The 14834-nt window shown below is 43.8% G+C and overlaps 1 protein-coding gene across 5 annotated transcripts in view; it reads right to left on the minus strand.

Moving 5' to 3' along the window:
* Tmcc1 (transmembrane and coiled-coil domain family 1) overlaps window positions 1-14834 on the minus strand; it is a 255608-nt gene that overhangs the window by 62447 nt on the left and 178327 nt on the right. The window lies entirely within an intron of this gene.

Consider the following 14834-nt stretch of genomic DNA (forward strand, 5'->3'; position numbering starts at 1 on the left):
TACCAGATGGGTTTGACCCCCTTTGAAATCATGTATGGACTCCCCCCTCCTATGATACCTAGCCTCCAAGCTGACCTAGTATCGACTTTGGGAGACCAGGACCTACTGGACTCACTCCAGCAGTTGCAGCTAACCCACCAACGGGTCTGGCCACAACTCAGAGCCATATATGAAGCTGCTGTCCCCACCGCAACCCCATGGGTTTAAACCAGGCGACTGGGTCTTCATCCGCAGACACCAACGGAAAAATCTCGAGCCAAGATGGAAGAGCCCCTTCGTGATCCTCTTGACGACTCCCACCACATTCAAAGTGCATGGCATCACGGCTTGGGTACACTACTCCCACGCAAAGCCTGCCGACCCATTTGCAGCCCCAGAGGATTACAAGGGAGACACCTGGAAGGCATCCCCACACCCTTCGAATCCATTCAGGCTCCACATCCGACAAGACCCTTCCTGCTAACCTGTCTATTGTTGACATTGAACTGCTTATCGGCTGATGGCACCTTTCCTGCAAGTAACATAAATCCCCATATGCCCCAAAACTTAACTTGGGTAATCACCAACCCCACCATGGGGACGGTCATCAACTCTACCTCCAAGACAGCCTCTCCCAACACTTGGTACCCCGACCTTTGGGTTGACCTCTGTGACATCTTTGAAGGAGAATGGGAACCTCATGACCAGACCCCCTTTCCTCCCTTCAGCTGCCAAGACCCCGGCCCCAGATCACGCACACAAAGCCTCACCATCTACATTTGTCTAGGCCATGGACATAGCAAACAAGTTAAGAACAAATGTGGGGGACCTGGGGATTATTATTGCGCCGACTGGGACTTTGAGACCACCGGCACATACTGGTGGAAAGGGTCATCAACCGGGGATCTAATAACCCTACAAGGGCCCCCGGATCTACCACCCTGGGATGGGGAGGAACCACTGGAGGAGGTATGGGGGGGCCCTGCGCCCAACTACGGTGCAACCCCCTCATAATTCGGTTCACTGAGAAGGGAAAACAGTCTATGGGGTGGGATGTAGGACACACATGGGGCCTACGGCTATACGCTGCAGGGAGAGACCCTGGGGCCCTCTTTACCGTTCAACTCCTCCTCCAACCAATCGTCCATGCACTGGGACCCAACCAAGTCCTAAATCCACCCCCCAGATGATTCTCATAAATCTTCTCCAGCTAAACCCCCCCGGACCTCCCACTGCCCAAACCTATACTCCTGCACCAACAACTCAAGCTCTTGAGTCCTCAAGGGCAGATCCTGTTCCTCCCCCTTCTGCCACTACCCCGACCCGGGAAATTCTTTTGCAGATGCTAAATTCATCTTATTACTTCCTCAATGCAACCAACCCGAACCTACCCGCTCTTACTGGCTCTGCTATGGTGTTGCCCCCCCATATTATGAGGGAATTGCTGTACAAGGAACATTCTCCCTCGTGGATTACACAGAATGCAGATGGCTATCAAATGTTTCTCTTACCCTATCTCAGGTAACTGGCATTGGGACCTGTGTTGGCCAGGTCCCACTGACCTATACTAGCCTCTGCAACTCCATCCTCCCCCTTAATGTCACAGGGAGGGGGAAGTTCCTCCAGCCTCACAATGACACCTGGTGGGCCTGCACCACGGGACTAACAGCCTGTGTAAATTGGGAAGTCCTGCAGAGAACATCTGGTTCCTGTGTTATTATCAGACTCCTGCCTAGAATCACCTACCACACTCATGAAGATTTCTTAACCCTCTATACTAGTCTAAAAGGCCCAAGAACTACCAGCCTCACTAGACTTAGAAGGGAGCCAATAACCACAGTAACTTTAAGTCTCCTCATTGGGACAGGGATTGCTGCTGGGATAGGGACAGGAGCCACAGCCTTGGCAAGACAAGATCAGCATTATTCCTAGCTCAGAGCCAGCTTAGATTCAGATCTCCGACGAGTCGAGGAGTCAATTACTCACCTACAAGACTCCCTGAGCTTGCTGGCTGAGCTAGCCCTGCAAAATTATAGGGGATTAGACCTCCTGGTCTTACAGCAGGGTGGTCTATGTGCCGCCCTAAGAGAAGAATGCTGTTTTTATAGGGACCACTCAGGATTAATAAGGGATAACATGGCCAAAATAAGAGAAGGATTGGAACAGAGGAGACTAGAACGAGAGGCCAGACAGGGATGGTTTGAGTCCTGGTTTAACCAATCTCCCTGGTTGACAACCCTTATCTCCACCCTCTTAGGTTCCCTTATAGTTTTATTTTTAATACTCACCTTTGGGCCATGCATCCACAACAGATTAGTACAGTTCATGAAGGACAGGTTAGGCACCATCCAACTTATGGTTCAGAGGCAACAAGTCTATATGCCCCTTAGCACGATCCCCCCAGATACCTGTGAGCTGGCCGACCAGAACCGGTGATTGGGTTCCCCAGTTACAAGACAAAGGGGGAATGTAGAGCTCTGAGACCCTCTTCATTCGCCCGTTACCCCCCAATCCCTCCAGACCCCCACTAATTGCTCTTTTAGCTTCTGTAAAATGCTTGGCTGCTGCTTTAGACATGCCTAAACACGCCCTGGCATGCCCTGACTCCCACCTGCTATTCCCCCTCCTCCCAGGAAACTATAGATTAACCAAGCCCGAGCATTAAAACTGCCCTATAAGGTAAAAACGGAGACTCCTGGCCCCACAGGTAACAGTCAGCACATTCCACAGCCCTAAGAATAGCACCTACCAATAAGAAACTTCCAGGGCTGCATCTTATACATTCAATCAGTTTAAAATTATGTTGGCGCGCACGCGGGCTCCTTGAACCATCCAAAATGTATCTTGGGTATCCCCCTCCTCTCTTTGTCTAAAACCTATGAAAGGCTCCACTCTCCCTTACTCTGGGCTCTCAGCACAGATCCATTGAGTTGGTGAGGTCTGAGAGCCTGAGCTTAAGTCCGAATAAACCATAAACCTTTGCTTTTGCATTTTGGTGTGTTGGGTCCTTGGTGGTCCAGTAGATGGGGTACAACAAAAGGACAGTGAGATGTACAATGCTATTCACACTAGAGAGAACATACACTTAATACTGGTGGATGAGTCAATGAATGAATGACTTAATTAATGCATCTCCGAGATTAGGTTAAGGTAAGGAGAAAAGAAAACTTTTACTTTATTCCATGTTGGATGACCTGAGAGCTGATATTAACTAGTCTCTCAAGTTGTCCTCACACATAGTTTTCAAGCCTTCTGCCTTACTAGTTTAACCTGAGGAGCCACTACTGAGATTATTCAAACAGTGAGGACTAGAGTGGAGCAGTGGTAGAAGGAATGTTAAAAACAAACAACAGAAAGGCTAATGGCTCTTCTATCCTGCTGGCTCCACCCTAGGGAAGAACAAGAGTGAGAGAATGCAATTCAAATATGGAAAACTACAGTAAGGGGAAAAACAGTCTTTTATAAATGGTCAGGCAGCAAAGAAGCTTCCTGCCTCTGCCTTGAGTGCTGGGATTAAAGGCATGAGCCACCACGCCTGGCTTTCATTTTTAAATTTTATTTTATGTGTATTAGTGTTTTGCCTGCACGTATGTAAGTGCAGTGCCCATGGAGGTCAAAGGAGGGCACAGGATTCCCCTGAAACTGGAGTAACAGACAGTTGTTAGCCATCATGTGGGTGCTGGGAATCGATCCTGGGCCCTCTGCAAGAGCAGTAAGTGAGCCATCTCTCCAGCCCCAATTCTTTCTTTTTAGTGGCATGGCTTGGACACACAGCAATGGCACAGCATGGTCTTTAAGGACTGGTTTAGGACATTCTAATTAAGATTTTTTTGCAGCTAGCAACAACACTGTCTGATTTAATTAAGATCTTACTATGTAAAAAATCTTTTTTGCAGCTAAATACTTTTGCTAACAGAAATTTGTAGAGAACATAGTCATAGCTTTTATTGTACTTCTATTTGAGCTCTCTGTAACTGTAAGTAGAGTTAAGGACCATTGCCCTAACCAGATGTGGTGGCTCACTTGCAATCCCAGCACTTGGGAAGTGGAGGCAGGATGACTGACATTACCTTTTCCTCAAATCACACAAAAGTGGCACAGTTGAATCACATCTTGTGCTGATCTCTGCTATTCTTTGACAATATTCCCTGGATTCCAATTCTGTTGTTCAAAAAGTGATTTCTTTTTAGCTGCTTGACATCTTACACTACAGTTAAGCAAGGCAATAAATATCCTTAGCCAAGGAATTCATGAAGAGGTTGATGAACAGGGAGCATCTTGAAGTAAGCCTTCAGAGACCTTTCACACAGCAAAGTATTCAAATTTGTGATCTTCCCATCCATTCACTGACTCAGTACACTAAGACTATTCAGGAATGAACTCTCCTGAAAAGGTTACTGAAGGACTCTGTTAAATGCAGGCCTACAGTACAGACCCCTATGTCTTCAGAGCACTTCTCAGCTATGACTGCAATGATCCTCAAAAGAGGAAATAATTTATTTCTCAAAGCATTAACAGGCTCCAGAAAAATTTAGTTTGCTTACTTTTTAAATTTATTTTTACTTTATGTGTATAAGTGTTTTGTCTGTATGTATGTAAGTCTACCTGTGTCATGTAATGCCCAAGGAGGATAGAAAAGGGCACTGCAGTTCCTGGAACTGGAGTTACAGACTCCAGTGTTGTTAGGCACCATGTGGGTGCTGGGAACCAAACCCAGGTCCTCTGTAAGAGCCGCCAGTGCCCTTAACCACTGAGCCATTTCTCCAGCCCCTAGTTTACTTAATTTTAATGCTATTTTGTTATTGTTTTGTTTTGAGACAGGATCTCCCTGTAGCCCCTGCTGGCCTGGAACTTGCTATGTAGATCTAGCCGGCCTCAATCTCAAAGAGATCCTCCTACTTCTGCCTCCAGAGTATTGGGATTAAAGGCCTGCACCACCATACCTGGCTACTTTTCACTTTAGCAGTAACTAATGACCTGACAACAGTGCAGTACAGTCCAGAGCCCCGGCCTCCAAAGAGAAATTCTCCTTCTGATCAATCTGAACCATGAACGTATACAAGGTCAGTGAGAACAGAGATTTTTGCCTTATTCTAATCCTGCTTTCATGCCTCAAAGTAATTGAGTATGGCACTTTAAACTTGCTCATCGCAAATACCGCAGCTGTTCTCAGCTTTAAGTCCTATACTGAACTATACTTCCATTTAGCCCCCCAAACTCAAGAGATAATCTGGAATACAATTAATTCATTGGAAAATAACAATAAATCAAATGATGCAGACAATTTACCACAGCTTTCACTAGGGCAATCATATGATTAAACAGTTCAAAACTGAAGAGTTTCATTAAAAACCTATCCTTGGCAAAATATTTATGATTAAATATAACAGAAGAGTAGATGCAGTGGTATAAAATGCAAAAATGGTGTTAGTTTAGGAAAGAGATGACAAAGATGATCTTCCTTTGTTTCTCCAATTTTTTTTCTCCCCTTTGATCTTTTTGCGACAGGGTCTCCCTGTAGCCCCATCTGTCCTGGAACTTACTATGCAGACTAGGCTGGCCTTGAACTCACAAAGATCCACCTGCCTCTAACTCCTGACTGCTGGGATCAAAGGAGGCCTGTGCCACTAGCCTGGCAACTGTTTCTCCAATATTGTAACCTGGTTCTGCTACCATTCATTCATTCATTCATTCAGACAGGGTCTCCCTGTAGCCCCAGCTCGCCTGGAACTCACTATGTAGACCACGCTGGCCTTGAACTCACAAAGATCCACCTGCCTCTGCCTCCCAAGTGCTGGGATTAAAGGAGTGAGCCATCACACTATATTTTTATTTTTTAAAAAATATTTTATTATTTTTATTTTATGTGTATGTGTGTATTGCCTACATGTAGGTGAGTACACCTGTGTTGTGCATTGCCCTCGGAGGACAGAAGAGGTTATCGGACCTCCTGGAACTGGAGTTACAGACGTTGTTAGCTGCCATGTGGGTGCTGGGATTTGAACCCGGGTCTTCTGCAAGAACAATCAGTGTTCTTAACCACTGAGCCATCTCTCCAGACACTGGTTCTGGTTTTTAATAATAATGAAAATTGAGGGGCCGGGGAAACAGCTCAGTCAGTAAAGTGCTTGCTTTCTAAGCAAGAGGACCCTAGTTTGATGGCAAACACTTGTTTTGTTTTTTGTCTTTTTGAGACAGGGTCTCCCTGTAGCCCCAACTGTCCTGGAACTCACTGTAGACCAGGCTGGTCTTGAACTCACAGAGATCTGCTTGCCTCTGCCTCCCAAGTGCTGGGACTACAGGCGTGCGCCACCACACCCGGCTGATGGCAAACACTTGTAATCCTAGCACTAGGCAGGCAGAGACAGGCCAATCCTTAGAGCTTGCTGCCTACTCAACATAACCTATTCCACATGCCAGGGGCTTTATGTGAGAGGAATTCTATTGTATCTTTTAAAAAAAAAAACAATTCACCACTTAATACAGCAACAGCCCAATGTACATAAAGCTAATGGTAAGTATAGCATCTACATGTGGTCAAGTGTACTCTAAGTTGCTACTGTAATTTTTTTTCAGTATTTGTACAGAAAACTCACAAAATACTGTCAAGAAATAGTCTGAAATGCTTGTATTGCAAATGTAGTTTTAAACATAACTATACAAAGGTGTAGCACTGCAGTTTTCTAAGAAAGGAATAGGGACATTATATTATCTTTAGAACTGGACAACATCTGAAAATAACATGAAATCTTATGTATTAAAATGCAGATGAAGCTGGGTGTGATGGTGTAGGCATTTAATCCCAGCACTCAGGAGGCAAAGACAGGCAAATCTCTGTGAGTTCATGGCCAGTGTGGTCTATATAGTGAGTTCCAGGCGAGCTGGGGCTACAGGGAGACACTGTCTCAAAAAAAAGGACAAAACAACAACACCCCCTCCCCCAAAAAACCTGAGATGTTGAAAGCAGGCAGATTATTTCTGAACACTATAATTAACCCTGCTTCATCAAGAATATTTTAGTTTATGGGAATAGATCATTAGTTTGAGTAAAAGAGACACAGAGAGGGAAGGATACTGTTTAATCTAGACTAATTCACTCAGGTATTTTGTGTTTTAGAAAACTATTCTTTTTTGGTAGTGCTGACAATTGAATCAAGGGTCTCATGCATGTTAAGCAAGCATCTACCACTGAACTATATACCAAAGTGCTAGAAAATACCCTATTATGAGTTGATAAAGTCAACTGGAAATGTTTTTTAAAAGATTAATTTTTAAATTTATTTAAATTAAAACATTTTATTTATTTTTAATGTGTATGAGTGCATTGCCTGCATATGTGTAAGTACACCCATGTCGTGCAATGCTTGAGGTCAGAAGAAGAAGTCGGGATCCCCTGGAACTGGAGTTACAAACAGTTGCTAGACACCATGTGGGTGCTGGGAATTGAATCTGGGTCCTCTAAAAAAGCAGTCAGCGCTCTTAACTGCTATGCCATCTCTCCAGCCCCTTATTTTTAAACTTATTTATTTATTTTTGTGTATGAGTTGTAGTGCCTGCATGAATGTAAGTGCACCCATGTCATGCAATGCCCACAGAGGTCAGAAGAGGGTGTCAGATTCCCCTGGAATTGGAGTTACAGATGGCTGTTAGCCACCATGTGGGTGCTGGGAATTGAACCCTAGTCCTCTACAAGAGCAGCCAGTGCTCTTAACCACTGAACCATTTCTCCAGTTCCAATTTATTGGTATTTGATGGGTATGAGTGTTCTGCCTCCAGTGCACCATGTGTACACAATGCCTACCTAGGCAAGAAGGGGTGCTGGATCACTTGGAACTATAGTTATAGATGGTTGTTAGAAGCCAGGTGGATGCTGGGAACAGAACCTGAGTCTTCTGTAAGAGCAGCAGGTGCTCTTAACTGCTGATCATCTCTCCAGTCCCAAGATTTATGTTTAAAATTATTTTAAATTACAAAAAAAAAAAAAAATCACACAAAAAAGCTGGGTGTGGTGGCATATACCTTTAGTTCCAGACTCGGGAGGCAGAGGCAGGTGGATCTCTGTGAGTTCAAGGCCAGCTGAGGGTACAGGGAGACCCTGTCTCCAAAAAAAAAAAATTTTCACAAAATTATTTTAAATTATGTGTATGTGTGTGGGTGCCTGCAGAAGCTAGAGACATTGGATCTTCCTGAGGTTGGAGTTATAGGCAGCTGTGAGCCACCCTACAAAGGATGCCAGGAATGAAACTTGGGTCCTTTGCAAGAGCAGCACATGCTCTGCTCAACTGCAGAGCCATCTCTTCAGCCCTATTAGCTGAAAAATGTTTGTTTTATGTTTCTGTCCTCCCACCACTGGCACTAATTGAGAACAAGGATATAACTCTGTTAGCGTCAGTCTCTACCCTTTACAGCTCTTTTATGAATTCTTTCCTTCGGACAACCCCACTCACCTGTGCTAGCATTCTTAGTAAAACACTGATAAATTAACTGACCTTTTATAACCTCAGAACAACCACAAAATGAACTAGGGTTTTAGAATTTAAGATTCAGTACAGAGAAAGGGTACAAAACAGAGGCACAAATCTGTGAACAAAGTTGGCATTTAAATTATGAAGCAGAAGGCATATGAGAGTAATTCAATATTAAACTTCAAAGTGAAAAATCTGTTAGGACCTTAAGTCCAACTACTCACCAGTAAACAATATTAAATTTGGGGAAAAACTAAAAGAATTTGTTTATTTTTTAATTTATTATTATTTTATGTGTATGAGTGCATTGCCTGCATGTATGTGAATGCACCCATGTTATGCAATGCCACGGAGGTCAGAAGAGGGCTTCGGATTCCCCTGGAACTGGAGTTAAGGACAGTTTGTAGCTGCCATGTGGGTGCTGGGAATCAAACCGGGGTCCTCTGCAAGAGCAGTCAGTGCTCTTAACTGCTGGGCCATCTCTCCAGCCCCAAGAAGAATTTGTGCCAGGCATGGTGGTGCACGCCTTTAATCCCAGCACTTGGGAGGCAGAGGCAGGCGGATCTCTGTGAGTTCGAGTCCAGCCTGGTCTACATAGTGAGTTCCAGGTCAGCTGGGGCCAGGGAGACCCTGTCTCAAAAAGACCAAAAAAAGCATTTATCTCCTAGAAAATATCTATGTATCACTTATAAAACCAACTCAAAAATCACAGTCAACTCAATCTATAAGCTCAGTTTTCTATTCAAAGCTAAGAGTAACATGTGAGGATGGATGTGCTATGTAAAGCTGGATCATCATCCGGTCCAGTTCTACCTCATAGACCTGTGCTGCTGTGCTGAAGATGCAAACGTATCACTTAGATGTGTGTACACCACTTAATAATTCACAAATCTTCATGTCCTCAGGAAAAATACTTTGAAAACAAGTAGCTCAGTGATAAGAATCTTTTTCAAAATAAAGAATGTGAGAAATATTTCAGCTTGGCTTTAACTCAAATTCCTACTTGCCATGCATGCTTGGCATCTTAAATTTAACCCAAGTCTTTCCCAAACTGCCAAGGCAAATAAATGAAACTCCTTTGGTCACTGAAGGAAATGCTTATTTTCTGGTAACTTTTTAGCCTGAGAAACTGAGGATGACATCTATTCTTCACTGAAATAGCTCCACATGCCGGAGTGTTGGAATACCACAGGATGGTCTGAGCATGCACACACAGCACCCCCTGCATTCTGTCCAAATAGCTATGAGTGAAACTAACAGCTAGGAAACATAACAGGATTCTCTACTATCTCAACCTCATGGTCTTAAAATAGCAACCCCCTGTAGCTGAGCTCTACTGATGAAAAGTGCTAAGTTTCGGCAGCTTAATTTCCTGTGTCCATCTGTGCACCCAGCCCCCACTTAAAGCTATGCAACTATAGAAATGAGGAAAAAAATTGAAAAAGACAGATACACACACATATACAACATACGGTTTCCGAGGAAAGTGAGGGCTCCATGCTTGTAAGGGAGGAGGAGGAGGAATATGCCGAGTAACCCTCGGGTTTCTCCCAGATTTGAACATGCTGTACTGTGCATGAGGTCAGCAGACTGGCTCCAGCCCTGTATGGCTGAATTCTACCCTGACAAAGCAGTATCACTGTAATATGAAGCAAGAGGACCCAGGGCATGTTGGCAGCTATACAGAATAGCTGTTCTAGAAAGTAATGGCACTTTCAGAACAAGAGATCTATGCTGTCACATGAGATGGTCTCCAGCCCAGTTAAGCAAAGAATATTGAAAATACTCTGAACACCAAACATAGGTAGCTAAAAATATTAAAAGGCAGGAAAGAAATTTTTTTCTTGAATTTATTTTGTGCCTGGAGGAAATGAGCAGGAGGTGAGAAATTTGAAGAACCCTTTGGTTAACTTGATCTGTATCACAAAATTTGACAGTTTAGTAGTCTTCTGCTCCTGGACCCTATGGCCTAGGTGAAGAGCCCCAAACCTTCTTTGTCATTAAAATTTTTTTATTTTTAATTAACTAATTAAATTTATTTATTGGTCTTTCTGAGACAGGGTCTCCCTGTAGCCCCAGCTGTCCTGGAAATCACTATGTAGACCAGGCTGGCTTTCAATTTTCAGATATCTGCCTGTATCTGCCTCCTGAGTGCTGGGATTAAAGGCCTGTGCCACCACACCTGGCTGATTTATTTATTTATTATGTGTATGAGGGGTTTTGTCTGCAAGCATGTAAGTTCACCTGTGTTGTGCAATGCCCAAATAGGCCAGAAGAGGGCATCAGATCCTCTGGAACTGGAGTTAAGGATGGTTGTTACCTGTCATGTGAGTGCTGGGAACCAGACCCAGGTCCTCTATAGGAGCAGCCAGTGTTTTTAACCAGTAAGTCATCTCTCCAGCACCCTTCTCTGTCAGAATGTATATTCAGAATGTTCTGAAAACACATTTTGGGTAATGGTATATGCTAGAAATGAAGGGGTGGTTGACAGCTTTATTTTCACATGTGCTCAACCTCATGTACATTGTTTAGTTCACCAGGAATGAATGCAAACCTGGGGTTAAGGATGTGGCTTAGTCGGTAAACTGCTTACCTAGCATGCACCTGGCCCTGATTCAATTCCCAGGACTACATAAACCAGGTATATTGATGCATGCCTATAATCCCAGTACTTGAGAAGAGGAAGCAAGAGGATCAAAAATTAAAGGCCATCTTTAGCTACATATGGAGTTTCAGGCTAGCTGGTATACATGAGAAACCCTCCCTAAAACAAAGAAGTGTTAAGTGTGCCCCTAGAAATACTTCCCAACCTTAGGAGGCAGAGGCAGGTGGATTTCTTATGAGTTCCAGCCCAGCCTGGTCTACAAAGCAAGTTCCAGGCCATCTGGGGCTACAGGGAGACCCTGTCTCAAAAAGACCAAAAAGGAAAAAAAAAAAGAAAAAAAGAAAAACTTCCCACATTATTTTTTATTGGGGCTGGAGAGATGGCTCAGTGGTTAAGGGCACTGGCTGTTCTTGCAGAGGACCTGGGTTTGGTTTCCAGCACCCACAGGCAGCTAACAACCATTCATAACTCAAGTTCTAGGGGATCCAATGCCCTCTTCTGGCCTCAATGGGCATTGTACACACATGGTGAACTTACATACATTCAGGTAAAATGCTCATACACATAAAATAAAAATAATTTTTTTAAAAAGAGAAACATAACCCCAGGGATGGTTCAATGGTAAAAGTGCTTGCTGAGTAAGCTAGCTTAACAACTTGAATTCAGTTCCCTAGAACCCAGGTAAAAGCTGGATGCAATTGTACAAGCAGCTGTAATCTCAGTTCATCCTATGGGGACAGGAGAACCTCCAGATGCTTAAGGGCCACCAGCCTGGGGTGGGTAGAAGCAAAGAGATCCTGTCTCAAACCAGGAAAGGTAAGGACCCACACCTGTGCCATGTGCACACCACATGCAAGGAGAGAACTGACTTCACAAAACTGTCCTCTCACCTCCACATGAATGTTCCCCAATCCACTAAACAAAACAAAACAACCACACTTCTCACATCCTCTGCAGTATTGCTGCACTCTGTATTTCCACCAGCTTGGGATATTTTTTGTAGTCCCCTTCCTGTAGCTTACATTTTGAAAAGAATTATACTGATTTTATTTTTCTTCAAATTATGTATCTTTATCAGAATTCTGCCATTAAGTCTCGAAAGGCTGGGCATGGTGGTGCATGCCTTTAATCCCAGCTCTTGGGAGGCAGAGATAGGCGGATCTCTGTGAGTTTGAGGTCTACATAGTTCCAGGTCAGCTGGGGCTACAGGGAGACCCTGTCTCAGTAAGACAAAAAAAAAAAAAACTCATAGGGATGTTAAGAACCACTGGTTCAAATCAGATATTTGAAACCCAAGATTTGGAAAAGAGCAGTGAGTCATGCAGCTGTGGTCCTGTCACATCCAGAGTCTATGTTTTTGTAATCTTGTTCCTATTTAATACCAATCTAATTTCACCACTGCTTAAAAACAAAGGACCAAGCTAGGTGTGGTGGTATATGCCTTTAATCCCAGCATTTGGGAGGCAGAGGCAGGTGGATCAGCTTCATCTACATAGTGAGTTCTAGGCCAGCTGGGACTACAGGGAGAATCCTGTGTTAAAAAGACCAAAAAAAAAAAAGAAAGAAAAGAAAAAGGACCAACAATAATGAAGTCCTCAATTACTTGTGTGTATTTATTTTTATTTTATGTGTATGAGTGTTTTGTCTGAATGTAAGTGCACCTGTGTCATGCAATGCCTGAGGAGGCCAGAAGAATTCATCAGATCCCCTGGAACTGGAGTTACATGCAGTTGTAAGCTGCCATGTGGTGTCAACAATGAACCCAGGTCCTCTGTAAGAATAGCTGAGTCATCGTCTCAGCCCCTAAATGGTTTTTCTGTTTGTTTTTTATCCTCATACAGGGGATTAGACTTGGCCCTTCCACATTCGAGGCAACCTAGCACTCTACCACTTACCTACACTCCCAGCTCCTCAATTACTTTCTTTTTCTTTCTTTTTTTTTTTTTGGTCTTTTTGAGAGAGGGTCTCCCTGTAGCCTCAGCTGGCCTGGAACTCACTATGTAGACCAGGTTGGCCTTGAACTCACAGAGATCCACCTGTCTCTGCCTCCTGAGTGCTGGGACTACAGGCATGCGCCACCAAGCCTAGCCACAATTACATTTAAAAAATTTATTTTTATTGTGTGCATGCCACAGTTTACTTATGGAGGTCAGAGGACAATTCTCAGTAGTCAGTTTTCTCCTGCCACCTTGTGGGATTCAAGGATTAAATTCAGGTTGTTAGGTCTGTATGTAAGTGCTTCTATCAGCCCAAATTCCTCAATTGCTGCTATTTCCTCACTTTACAGCAATGTGTCTGGCTTGATATTTCTGCCTTATAACTTCACTGTATAAATCCATGGTGGTGACTTTTTTGAGATGCTCTTTGACTATTTAATCAATAAGGTTCCTTTCCAGACCCAGAAAGATTTTCTGCAAGGGTGAGCTATTTTGGAACTCCTCTCTCTGGACTGAGTAGATGGTAGGAAGAGTTATTAGGGAAACTGGTTAGCACATAAAACATGAATTCAGTGTGGGGGGGTTACATTTTGAATACAGATTTTAAATCCTTTTATTTTTGGTCTTTTTGAGATATGGTAGTCCCAGCTGGCCTGGAACTCACTATATAGACCAGGCTGGCCTCAAACTCACAGAACTCCTCCTGCCTCTGCCTCCCAAGAACTGGCGGTAAAGGCGTGCGCCACCATGCTCATCTTGAATACAGATTTTATTTTTAAATCAAATCTATTTCTAAAAAATTTTATTTATTATTTTTATTTTTTTACATGTATGTGTGTATTGCCTGCATGTAGGTAAGTGCACCCATATCGTGCAATGCCCAAGGAGGTCAGAAGAGGCTCTTGGATCCCCTGGGACTGGAGTTATGGACAGTTGTTAGCTGTCATGTGGGTGCTGGGATTTGAACCTGGGTCTTCTGCAAGAACCAGTGTCCTTAACCACTGAGCCATCTCTCCATCCCCCAAATCTTTTTTTAAAAAAACATTTTATTATTTTTATGTGTATGTGTGTATTGCCTGCATTTGGTAAGTGCACCGGTGTCATGCAATGCCCACGAAGGAGAGAAGAGGCTGTTGGATCCCCTGGAACTGGAGTTACGAACAGTTGTCAGCTGCCATGTAGGTGCTGGCATTTGAACCCAGGTCTTCTGCAAGTATAACCGGTGTTCTTAACCGCTGAACCATCTCTCCAGCCCCCAAATCTTTTTTTTTTTTTTTTTTTTTTGTCTTTTTGAGACAGGGTCTCCCTGTAGTCTCAGCTGATCTCCGAACTCACTATGTAGACCAGGCTGGCCTTGAACTCACAGCGATCCGCCTGCCTCTGCCTCCTGAGTGCTGGGACCAAAGGCGTGCGCCACCACGCCTGGCCAATAATTTATTATTTTTATGTGTATGTGTGTATTGCCTGCATTTAGTAAGTGCACCTGTGTTGTGCAATGCCCACGGAGGACAGGAGTGTGTTGGATTCCCCTGGAACTGAAGTTACAGATAGTTATTAGCTGCCATGTGGGTGCTGGAAACCGAACTCAGGTCCTCTCCAAGAGAAGCCAGTGCTCTTAACTGCTGGACCACTTCTCCAGCCCACCTTGTCAATTCTTAACATACTGTGAGTCTGTGTAATGAAAAATATAAAAGTCAGGAGCCATGAAGCCTCTCAGACAAGTCACGTCTCAGGCAGGTCATGTGCTGGTCAAGAATTCCAACTTGCCGATAAGTAAGCTTCATGGCCAACTCTCTAATTAGTGAGTTTCATGGCTGAGACATCTCCAACTCACTGATAAGTAAGTTT

The sequence above is a fragment of the Nannospalax galili genome, unplaced genomic scaffold, assembly GCF_000622305.1.
Source record: "Nannospalax galili isolate Female #2095 unplaced genomic scaffold, S.galili_v1.0 scaffold406, whole genome shotgun sequence".
Taxonomy (NCBI): domain Eukaryota; kingdom Metazoa; phylum Chordata; class Mammalia; order Rodentia; family Spalacidae; genus Nannospalax; species Nannospalax galili.